General features: G+C 33.2%; 1 protein-coding gene across 4 annotated transcripts in view; it reads left to right on the top strand.

The window, feature by feature from the left end:
- LOC142336083 (syntaxin-binding protein 1-like) overlaps positions 1-12,368 on the top strand; it is a 631,753-nt gene that overhangs the window by 138,409 nt on the left and 480,976 nt on the right. The gene's annotated exons all lie outside the window — the stretch shown is intronic.

Raw genomic sequence — 12,368 nt, forward strand, 5'->3', positions numbered from 1 at the left:
ACAATTTGGGGCAATTTTTGATCCTTGAAAATGTCCCGGGGTTGACAATTTTATATTGTGGAGGAGGAGGAGGTTTGCCATAGCTAGGGGAGCAGTGAGGATGTCACCAATTCGTTTCTTAAGATATTGATGGCTTTGATGTGGTTGGGATTACGAAGATTTTTGATAAAACTCCATCTATCTCTTTTGGTTTAACGTTCTGAATAAATTTTTGATGCATCTGACTTAACGCTTTTTCTGTGATATTGTCTAACATTTTTTTCCGATCCCTAAAGTCAACATAGGCTTCACTGATTCCATTGAGCTTAAATATCTGATATGCTCCGTTTTTAAATTTTGTCATGAGCTTGGTATTCATGATGATTGTTGAAATTTTTATTTTCTTTCGGTTCCTGACAGATGTTTTCTTTATTGACGCAAAATTGTTCATTACTGTAGGTAAAATTTGTTCAAAGTTTTCTTTTTTTGGTGTTATCAGTGGAATAAACTGGATCCCATGTTGCGAGACATAGCGAAATTAAATACTCGTTTTTTGTTGTAGTGTTGTTTGTCATTTGTTTCAATCTTACAGCTAGCATGGCTAGATTTTCTATGGGAAATAGATGCAATTGTGCACAGGTTGCCAGTCAAAAAATTACTCTCTATGATAGTAAGATCGGTGATGTGTGAATCAGTGAGGATATAGTCTATTAGATTGCCTCTATTTGACAAACTAGTAGGAGAGCTTGAATTAACAGCTCTTAGACCGTATGGTGGAACTACAAAATCCAGTTTATTGCTTTCATTTTTTGCAGATAGTTGAGAATAAAATCTTCCAATAGAAATATAAGTTTGTTTTCTACAATAGCATTGTCAAGGTTTATGTATAAGCTAGATTTTCTAAGCAGAGATCTGTATTAGACTTATGAGGTTTTTATATCAATCCAATTAGCATAGTTTTAAATTTTCTTATTTCTACCCACGTTTCATCAAAGATGCTTGTATTCATTTTGCAGTGATCATTTCTTCTTCTACCCTTTAAAAAATTTGGAGTTGATAACATTATACCAACTCCGCGTTTTTCATCTTTAGAAGGACTATCTTGTCGGAAGACGTCAAAGGTGTCATTAAAGGTCCATAGGGCTTTTATGTTTTGGGATGAAATCCATTTTTCTGTGAGAGCAAAAGCTGAGTTTTTTGCAAGTCAATCAGGAGGTCAACAACATCCTCATCATGTTTCCTCTGCATGCTTTGAACGTTCAGTAGAAACAAATTTATTGCGTTCTTTTTTAACCGGTAGCGTTTTGCTGTCTCTCCATCAGATTCTTCAGGTCCTGGGTTGCTTTCAATATCTCCGGATAGAGCTATTGAAGGCAACCCCCGTAATTAGTTCACTGTTATCACGAATTAAATGTTTGTATTTAAAGCACAAGTTTGGTTTTTTTTTCTGACCAATTCAAAGCTATCTTTGTGAGCTTATTGTTGCTTTTTTTCAGATATCAGAATGATAGTAATTTCACAGTGAGATAAAAAAATTGTTACATTTTTGTGAACACAAGTTTGGTTTGAAAATCACAATTTGATTACAACATTGATTATATCAGATGCTTTTCTGGCAAATAAGTTCCATTCAATAAGAAAAACAAATTTCATTTTGAAATACCAATACATGCTGGATTTCATCTCAAGTAAACACAAAATTCAGAACTCAACGAACAGACAACGTATCAAATGGACCTTTACTGCTATTTCCAAAAAAATCCAAGCACGAAGCAAAATGGGAACACATACCGTTTTTTTTTTAAGAAAAACTTGATGAAAAACCCCCAATGGTGAGGAACAATTATTAATTATTTAAATTGCACAGTGGTTGATAGAATTCCTTCCTACTCCTGATAGTGAAATATTAGACAAGTCGCGTGTTAGATAACATCCCAGGAGTTTGGTCACGTGCCGGGCTACTTTTTTCAAAGCTTTTGCGCATGGCTTAGTGCTCTGTTTTCAAAAACAATGCTATAATAACAAATCTAGGTACCAAAGATCAAGTGTACTCCGAACGACATCTTGTCAGGTTTTAATTTCTCAAATAATTATCAAGCAATGGTATCAATCGGCTTTTGTATAAGTTATTTATATGAGATGGCTAATATCCTAAAAATGAAACTCAAAAGATCATGTTCTTGAAAACGCTGGTTAAAAACCGCCGATTCTAAAAATTGAAAGGAAACAACATTGTGATCATCTAAAGATACATGCCAAAAGATACTTCTGTCAATTAATAAACGCCGAACAAAGCATCGCAGCTCAAAAATTATATAAGTTTGCGATCGTTTTCCTCCGAAGTAACCGGTCTACTGTTTAATTTTTTAATATTTGGCAGAAAATTTTCATTTATTGAGTCATAAGACGTTGTAGCGTTCATATGATACATGAAGACGTTGTTTTTTAATCAACATGGACCCGCATTAAAATTTGCTGCTTGTTTTCTCTGCCTGTTTTCAATATTTTCTGTAATATTGAATTTCAGCTTGTTATTAGCTGATTGCGGATCCGTTCTTTTTGTGACCGGACTGTTACAATGCCAATTCGAATATAAATAAAGCCCTGTCGTTTTTCAGACTAATGCTACTTGGATGCATTTTTTAAAGCCGTTGCTAGATTTTTTTAAAATAGCATACAAACAAAAGTTAAAATTCCTGCTTGCAAGTTCCTATATAAATCCAGCAGTTGACTATTTGACTATATGACATTTTCAAAAATTGGAACTTGTATTTGAAGCAAGAACATGTGACTGTGCAGGAGGTGTAACACCTTAAACCGCTGCGCAGTTTTGGCTAAACTCCTGAAATTCTCAGTAATTTGAAGCACAGTCACATAACTGATACTTTATACGTGATTATGCTATCAATATAACTTTTTCGTTATTTTGGATTTACCATGCTTTTGTAGCTCCTGCAATGTTCCGACGCTCTCAATACCACAAGTCCATTATGTACTGAATTCCGAGAGCCTATCAGGCCCGATTCAGATATTTCCAGAGACTTACCAGATATTTCAGAGAGATACCAAGATTTGGGTGGAGGGCCCAAGAGTGGAACCTCTATGGGCAGAGAGAGGTCATTGCATGGGTTTTTCTGGACATAGCAGAACCCAAGTTTTTGAATTTCTCTGGACAGAGTTAAGCAAGAAGACAGGATGCTTTTATATAATACGCGCAAATGCACAATTCTAACCCTCTGTTCAAACAATCAAGCCTTGGATCCTTTCTGGTAAGAGAAATTCCAAGTCTTGCGTCTTGTCTACCAAAAGTTTACCAAGTCTTCGGCGAGTCGACCAGACTCTGAATTAGGCTTTGGACGTTCTGATTTTTTCCTCCGAATCAGAGCTGATGGTGTCTGAGGACATGGTACGAGAGAACATTTCTACCACACGCACACTCATATGAGAAATTTATTTTGTTTCAATTGTAATGGACCCGTCTTCCATAGGAACTTCAGTAGGAAATTTCTCCTTTCCAATGAATCTATATTTCAGTACTTAAGATCAATTTTCACAGTGAAGTAATAGGTTAAGGAGAAGTCGGAATTGAAATTTTGAGTTTTAGTTTCTTTAAGCCATTCTCAAAGTGATAAAATGCATGCTACTTTGGAGAAATTGGGATAAAAAGTTGTGTCCTGGGCTTTTCTTCCATTATATCTATGTCGAAAATAGCAGCAGTGGGATAATTTTCACTATGATTTCACGCTTTGTTTTTTTTTGTGGGGGAGGAAGAAAGGCAATAATAAACTAAAAATAGAGATGCTGTCACATATTCATGCGTCATCCGTTAACTTCCGTAAGCATCCTAGACGACAGGGTTCAACAGTCGTTTTCAGGTCCTCAGACAAGTCCCTTCTCACTTCGATTTTCAAATAAGGGCTGCAAATGAACCCTGAATATAATTAGAACGGTGACCCAGACTAATAAGCAAGAAACCTGTGAGCCCATTATATTTGACAGTTGGGGGGTAGACTAATGGTGAATAAGCTTCACTGTTTTCATCTCTGTAATTATTGTTGCTCTGTAGCTGTCTAGCCTTACGTCTAGTCAAAGTACTGATCTTGCGCGTCTGCTGTGTAAGTGAAGCTGTCTTTATAATTTACCGGTCTAGTGAACAAGCCCCTCGTAATGCTAACTGCTCACATGTAGTACGAATTAGCCCACTTTTTCAGCCCCATTTTTTGAACTTCTTCCTACGAGTTTTTCAGTTGTTTACTTTTTTTCGTGAGAGTCGAACAATTTCTCGACGTTTACTTAGCGTCATCTCAATAAACGAAAAATGCTGGCGCACAACAAAAATGTGGAGCATCTCCTAAGCTTTATAATAAAAAAGGGGCTTTTCTGGGGGAAATATGTCACATTTCCAAGGGGTAATGCGTGATACAATCCCAACCTGTTGATGTACCCCAAGATTATTAATTAACTAAACCCAGAAACCCTGATTTAGTTCTGCGACTGCAACAGTACAAACTCAAACAGCATGCAAATATTAACATTTCATTAACTCCAATGATACACGGTTTCCCTAGACCAAGTATGTCAAAATTGATGGCAAAATTTATTTGGCAATATGTCTGTAAGATTGAGATTTGGCTCGATAGTTATCCGTTCAAAAGTTCACAATTTCACCAGAAATTGTGATGCCAAGGAATTATAGGAGCCTGCGCGGACTTTGAGCTTCACGTCAATCAAATGAGATATACTCAAAGATGAGATACTAAAAATTGATCACAAACGATAGAGAAATTAGATAAAAAGGCCCATAAGTGTGAGATTGAATATCATGTTCCGACCCCACCTACACGCAAACTTTTCTCAAACTTGAGGCCAGAAAAAGGGGCAGAGGTTTTCTACAAAAAAAAATTCAGCGATAAGACAATTGTTGACAATTTTAAATGTCTACAAATAGGAAAAATTCTCAAACACTCAAAATTTTTGCAACAAAAACAACAATTTTGAGAATATTTGTCACATTGAAAAAAATCAACAACAAACTTTGACAAGGCGGCAAAATTAAACATTCTTCTTTTGCATTCATTCATTATGTCGACTCATCGTAATATCACCTAAAAATAAACAGCAAAAAAGTTTTCTTTTTTAAGTAGCGAATAGAAAACTGTATCCCGGTATATAAGCTACAGCGTTCTTCGTGCAAAATGTTCCATCTTGGAGACAGAGGAAATTCAATAATTATGCTAATCAAATTTTTACTAAATTATCTTTACAATGTTTACTACATCTTTCCATAAAATTCAATGGTAAACTTTGAATGGGCAAATTCCAGCTCGAAAAATTTTTTGGAAACGAAAATCAAGAATGAATGCAATAATGATAAAGTGCAACTAAACGTACAAAGCACCGGTACTTAAAAACAAGAAAAAACGCCTGAATGAGGATTGCTATTGTTCGGCCCCACTTTAATGGAGGAGGAACTATAAACTCAAATGGTTTTTTTGGTCAGTCAATTTCCGCTGACCGTTATATTCATTGTAGAGAGAGTTGTGAATGGTATCATTAAAAACACACGTCCAGCGGAGAATATATATTTACCAAGTTTTTGAATTTCGTTTTTCCCATGTACTTATAGACGTTTAAAATTTTGTGATTATTTGACCGATTTTCGGTGTTTTGTTCACGTAATCTTTACGCATTTGTTCGCCAAATAAGTTGTTAAAACTGTTAAGGATTGTTAAACTCTTTGATCCAATTTTAGGCTAAGTTTTTTGCCATATTTTTATTTGAACTTCAGTTTTTTTATTATCAAAAATGGCACAAAATACAAATCTTCAGTCGATTCTGTTGAAGTTTTGCCTAAAACCTACTGGCAAAAACTTCTTTAACTCCAAAGAGGACTAGTTGTACCTGCGATTCCTTTGAGGGTGTTCTTGAACTACAATTTTGCTGGTCTTTGCTAATTGAAGTTGATGGCTATCCAAAAAACCGCATTTAATTTTCATAGACTGAATTTTTGTCAAACTATCCACAGCCATAACAATCCCAACGATTACGCGTGCATAATAGACGAACAGCAATAGCACGGCTGGTCCTGTTCTGATCATTGATTCTTACAGTACAAAAACGATTAGGATTGTAATTACTCTCACTCTTTTAACAAGGCATATTCTCCCTATTTTTTTTTGTTATTACAGAACAGAAAAAATTAAATGAGTTTTATTATTGACAGGTCCAATTGGCCTCCTAAATATGTGAATTTACAGAAACCAATGTAGTTTTTAATCAAAAGCCTATGATTGTTTTTTTTTAGAAATACTTGTGCTCGACTTAAAAAATGGATTACTGAGCTTTGCCATTTTTTATGAACTTGTATTTTAATGTTGCCAATGACAGGTCGCATTGTCTTTCTATTGGAAAAAAAATTTAATAGTATATTGTTAATTTAATAGTAATTTTTAATAGCAATGGAGTTAGTTTACTTATAACAGAAATTAATAATAGAGAATAGTAATGCTGCTTTACATTTTAGGTAGTGGTTTTTCGTTTTGACACTAAAAGCTTTCACAAAAGTTTTCGCTGTCTGGGCATTCTCCCGTCTTCTAGTACATTTTCTTGTTTTGTCACATTTCGACATGTCATATATCAAATTATTGACATTTGCAAAGAAGGAACAATTGAATAAACCATTTATTTCAGTGAACGCTTTAACGGCTTTGACAAAATCTTCTTGCAGAAATTAAGGTATTTTTTATAATTGTTTTTAATAGTTTTATTTTTGTGGTTTTACCAAGAGCTCGCAATAATTGCAGTTCTTAGCTTCTTATGGATAAAAAGTACCCTGATCAAAGATTTCAAATCACTACAAAATCAAACTTTGAAATAAAAATTTTGCACATCTAGATTTGTAATTTGCTGTTCCTTGTTTGTCAACTTATTACCTAGTCTCGTTAATTAGAGGTTAGATATTACTTCATCGGCGGTGAAGAAAACACAATTGAGTTTATCTGTTGTTTGTAGTGCATAGCTTATTGTTTTAACTGCTTCGACAACTGTTTCTACCAAAAGAATTGTTTAACTATTGAATTTTGTGTATAATTGTCAATCTTTTTGTTAGCGTATGAGGTATTCCAAAAATCTTTGAGAACAGTTCATTTCGAAAAATACATGAATACTTTTGAGTCCGCACTTTTGGTTTCGTTTTGTCTACTTTTCTCATAATTTCATTATTCAGCAGTCACATATCACTTTATTGAAGTTAAAAGAAGGCGCGGTTTATTTTTTTTTACTTTTTACTGAAGAGATTATGGTTTTACTGGCATCAGAACCATTTTTTTGTAAAATTTAGTTGAACTTTTGTTTATCTTCTGTAATTGTAAATTGTTGTTGTAAAGGTATTTTAAATTCTGACAAATGAAAGTTCTCAGTTTTTTCATAGGGAGGAAAAAATAAGCAGAAACGTTTTTTTTTTAATTTTCAGCTGACATCTAGCAATATTCAATACTTTAATCTATTTGTGCTCAAAATTTATAAAGGTATTTTTAAATTTGACGTTTTTGGTTGTTTTTTTCAAATCTAACTGTTGACGAATCTCATTATGGATTAATCCGATTTTTTTTTGTAGTAAAGTAAGTTCTTCACTAAATGATTTGATTTGGAGGTAAGGTGACTTGATTCATACACCGAAAATTCTTCGGCCAAATTTGAATTTTTGAAAGTTTTCTGTTTCTTCCTCATTTGGTAGACAATTAAGCCAAAAACTTGGATGAGCGGCGTCGAAGAAACATTATGCGAAATTGCATACTATCGAGCTTTTTTTTTGTTTATACTCACAAGTAAAAAGAGCTCTGAAATTTAACATAGTTTTCAGAAAATGAACGGAATGACGTTGGTCAATAACAATGCAAACCGCCACTAATTGTTATAACACTCCAAATTTACTCTATCAGTGAAATTTTGGTTGCCACTTCTTGATGATAGTTGAAGTTTAGTGGATTGATATCCTTTGCTGAGAGGTGATTGGGAAATTGAGGAGCGCAGGGAGTTAACTTTTATATGAAAAAGATGAGTGACAGTTTTTTATTTGTTTTTGGCTTTGCGAAAATGATTACTTTAGTACAGATAGGGTTTTCAATCTGTAATCGCTCAAAACAAACTTTGGCACAATGAAAATGTCTGATTTCTCCCAATATCATATACAAGCTGCAAATGTGTGTCAACAGAAAATTCGCAAAAGAAAATCTATCGAAATTGGAAAGTTCTACCGAAATTATTTCTTTTTATCAAAAAATTATCTTTCTATTACACTGTTCTCTGGTTCTCAATAAATAAGTATTCAACTTTATCTAAAAATGTCTTCAGCTTAGGAAAATTTTTAGGAACCTTGAGTTTTTTCAGGTTATCAGTTTTTTCAGATCCCATAAAAGATCGTTCAGGTTTTAGGAACCTTCAGTTTTTTCAGATCTTCTCTCTATTCAGATCCAAAAAAAACAAATCAGGCGATCTAAAAAAGTCTTCGATTGGGGAAAAGATTTAGGAACCTTCATTTGTTTTTAGAAAAAAAATGCTGGAGATTCACAATTTAACTAAATTTCAAAAACTTCCTACCTGATGTTAGGATTCTAGATGATCAACCGACAACTTTCCTTTTTTTGCTATGAATTTAACTTGAATGAGTGCACATATGAACATTGTTCTTTCATATTCAATTTGTGTTTCGTTTCAAAATCAAATTCCTGAAAAAATGACGGTCGAAGGCTAACTTTCAGTCGGCGTTTACAACAAGAGAAAAATGCACAGTATAATTTTTCAACCTGGCAGAAAAACTTGCCGAAATTTAGTTGTCTAAATTTTCCAACAGGTCAAGTTCTTGTTTCTGAAAAAATCATTTTTGCAAAGTTTTGAACTAACTATTTGTTATTTCTGTTTCTTGTCACATATCGATAATGGGATCATGGGATTAGAAATCTTATAGCAGATGCTGCGTACAGAAGAAGTATCTAGCTGCTAACATCTTCAGTTCTAGATTGTGCTTAAAAATGTTCACGCGGTATTCTAGTTTACGATATTGGCTGCATGATGCAGCAGATTTATACTTCTCTTTTATTATTGTCGATTGAAAACTTAGAACTGAAGATTGAAATCTTTTTAAAGAATCCAAAATAACAAAATGAATTTTTAGACATCCTTTTCCTATTGAATTCTTTTTGTGTTTTCCAATCGTTGTGTTTTATTTTGCAGACTTTTGATAGTGGTCAATCGACATGTGCAACAGAGCTCTGCAAAAATGATTACTTTAGAACAAATAGGGTTTTCTATCTCTAATTGCTCAAAGCAGACTTTCGAATAATGAAAAATATTTTAGATTGATCTTTTCTCACATTTGAGAATTGCAGTTATTTTCAACGAGTTTTGTCGATTTTTCTAACCGCCAGATTGCATAATACTACTGTTTGGAGAAGTGCACTAGACTTGTGCCTTAGAGTTAGCGTGTACAAACAATTTTTTCAATTGGATGTATAGACTTTTTTGAATAATTTTTTACAGAAAAAAATGAACAAAAGTGAGTTAAATAATTTTTCTCTGCAGCAAAATTGATCTCTAAAAAATTTTGTTGTTCTATTTCTTCAAATTTTGTTTGGAGTAAAATTATCCAGTATAAGTTTAAAAAGTGGATTATTTATAGATTAATTAACAAATGTGAAATAAATTACAGAAAAGATTAACATTTTTGATTTATCGACCTGAGAAGACTTTTTTCCTTGTTTAATTGTCATCTTTATTCAAAGGGGAGAAGAAGTTGACTTGAAGCTATCAACTTTGTCTGCACTGTACAATTAGTACATTAAAAATTGCTTCTGTAATAAAAAATCAGGAGGCAAAATAACAAAAAGCCAAAAATTTTTTGACCGTGCAAAATTTTTCGGCCATAAGTGTTCAGGTCTTTTTGATCATCTGACCCTTTGTTAAAAACAAATGAATGCAACAGTCGTTGTTGCAACAAGCAGTCCTTTAAATTGATATATAGTTTTTGTTCATCTTAATAGCTTAGAAGGCAGGATGAATGTTTTCATGTACATTTTGTGGCAACTGACTGGTTTGGAACACTATGTGCGAACGCTATTACGAATTTTCATGCAATTTTTTTTGTTTTCACCTCTGAATCAATTTTTCATCTCATAATACAGGATATTAGTTTAATCTTTTTTATTGCGTTTTTTGGAATATTATTTGAATATAGCTGTTAACTTCAGCATCAGTTTAAACAGGTTAAAGATTCTACTTTGGGTCTCAACAACTGAATGGAAAATTGATACTTAAACATTTGATAGATAAAATTTTTTAATACGTTGTTTGGAAAATTCGATAAAGGTAATAATGAACTATGATGCTCTCTTTCGGTCACATGTCAGGCAATAAAGAGAAGCACTTTGAAATGGCCCTTTATAAGATGAAGTAATAAAAATGCTAATCAGCAGCTACGCGCTGGGCTTTGGAGAAGCAAGGGGGTTGTGGGCTGCTCAATTTAAAAAGCAATCAAACTGAAGAGCAGAGTACAAGAACCAAAACGATTCAATAATTTCGCCAAGCTCAAGAAACTAAAACAATATTTTTGAACAAGTTGGTACTTTCTTTTCCCCTTTTCCCTTTTAAAAATACGAAAGCGAGAACAAACTATAATTAGAGCATTTTACAACAATTTGTATGGCCTAATTAGTGGCAACGTCATCCTTAGAGTATACCGCTTGGAAGTTTCAAATTTAGGGACTCTTTAACGGTTGGGGGGGGGGGGGGTGTAAACTGAAACAATTCTGCTAGTACTGTAGAGAATACAATAGATAACAATTAATAATTAGCCAATTTATAAATCTAAATCATTATCCAAACTGTTCACCTAGTTGTTCAAGCTAACCAAACACTTCATCAGTGTAGCAATAAAAAGCTATTTTGTATTTTTGGAAAACTTTTGCGAGGAAAATTTTTACATGTAGCTATAGTTATTTTAATTTTTAAAAAATGGGTCGAACAAGCGGAATAAATCAAACCGTCTCACTGATAATTGCAATTTTTGTTTTTTACGACCCATCTTTTGAGAACCTGTCTTTGTTGACAAAAATAAATTAACCCAGGTTTATTTATGACTCCTAGAGTTCTCAAAACATGTACTTTTCAGATCACAGAATTGAATGAGATTTTGGGTTTTTTGAACAATCGATTAGATGAAGGGTGCAAATTGGGCTTTTTTCAAGCGGAAAAAAATGGCAAAAATTAAAAGAGAAGTCGACTTTAAACCGGAAATGATCACCACGCTCATTTTAAACAAATTTGTTTACCGCTGCGGGCAAATTTTGTGAAAACATTATATAGTAATTCCTATTATAGTACTATTTTCCACTGGTTTATTTGTTGTGAAAATAAATTGGTTGATACACGACGCAGCAAAAACGTAACGTCAACACCAACGAAATAAACGGGGCTTTTAAAAAATATCACATTATACTAATTTTGTATTTTTTGCTATTCTTTGCCCATAAAGTGAGACCAATTCCTTATATTTCACAGTCATTTTAAATTGCTTTTCTCTGAAAAAAAGTGTACGTTTCAGTGGGAATTGGCAATATCGAAAATTGTCCCTTCATTTGCTAGTTTCATTCTATAAAACCTAGTTCGTTTATTTGCATCCGTTTTTTCATGGAATTGAATTGTTCCTCTGCGTTTGAAACAAAATCAGTTACTGTTCAGAAGTAAAAAAAAATAAGGTTGCCGTATTCTGTTATCTAAAATACTGCCCTCAGAATCAATTTACGGGGAAAAAGACAAAAAAGAAGATAATGTCACATTGTGTTTTTATTTGCCATGTTGCCACCAGAGCCAGTCAATTTGCCCTATTTTAAATATAGTAATTTCTTTCTTTTCTTATTGATGGTGTGTATGTGTAATTTCATCATAGTCTTCTTCTTTTCTCAATTCAATTCATTATGTTTCCTCTCCTGTTTATTTATCTATCTGCAACACTGATTCAAGGTGTCACATAGTAATCATTTCTTTTTTGTTGACTTCTAGATAACATTTCAATTTGTTCTAGCACCGGAAATTTATTTTAAAAAATTTACTCTTTCAGATGCGTTTGTTGACGTGAAACGGGTAACAAAACATCCTGTTCCTGGTATCAAAATTCACCTAATACAGGAACAATATCAAATTAAAGCAGCTGTTATCCACTAACATAAAAAATTTTTTCTGGAAAAGATTTGAGACATATTTTGGAGCACATCAATTGTTTCATAATTCATGTAAAAATCAACATCCTAAGAACTGGTTTGGGTAAAATTGTGAAAAAAAAACAAAATTGTGAAAAAAATCAACATTTGCTGAAAGAACAAAATCAAAAGGATAAA

Source organism: Convolutriloba macropyga, chromosome 3 (assembly GCF_964194025.1).
Source record: "Convolutriloba macropyga chromosome 3, txConMacr16.3, whole genome shotgun sequence".
In the NCBI taxonomy this organism is placed as follows: Eukaryota; Metazoa; Xenacoelomorpha; order Acoela; family Convolutidae; genus Convolutriloba; species Convolutriloba macropyga.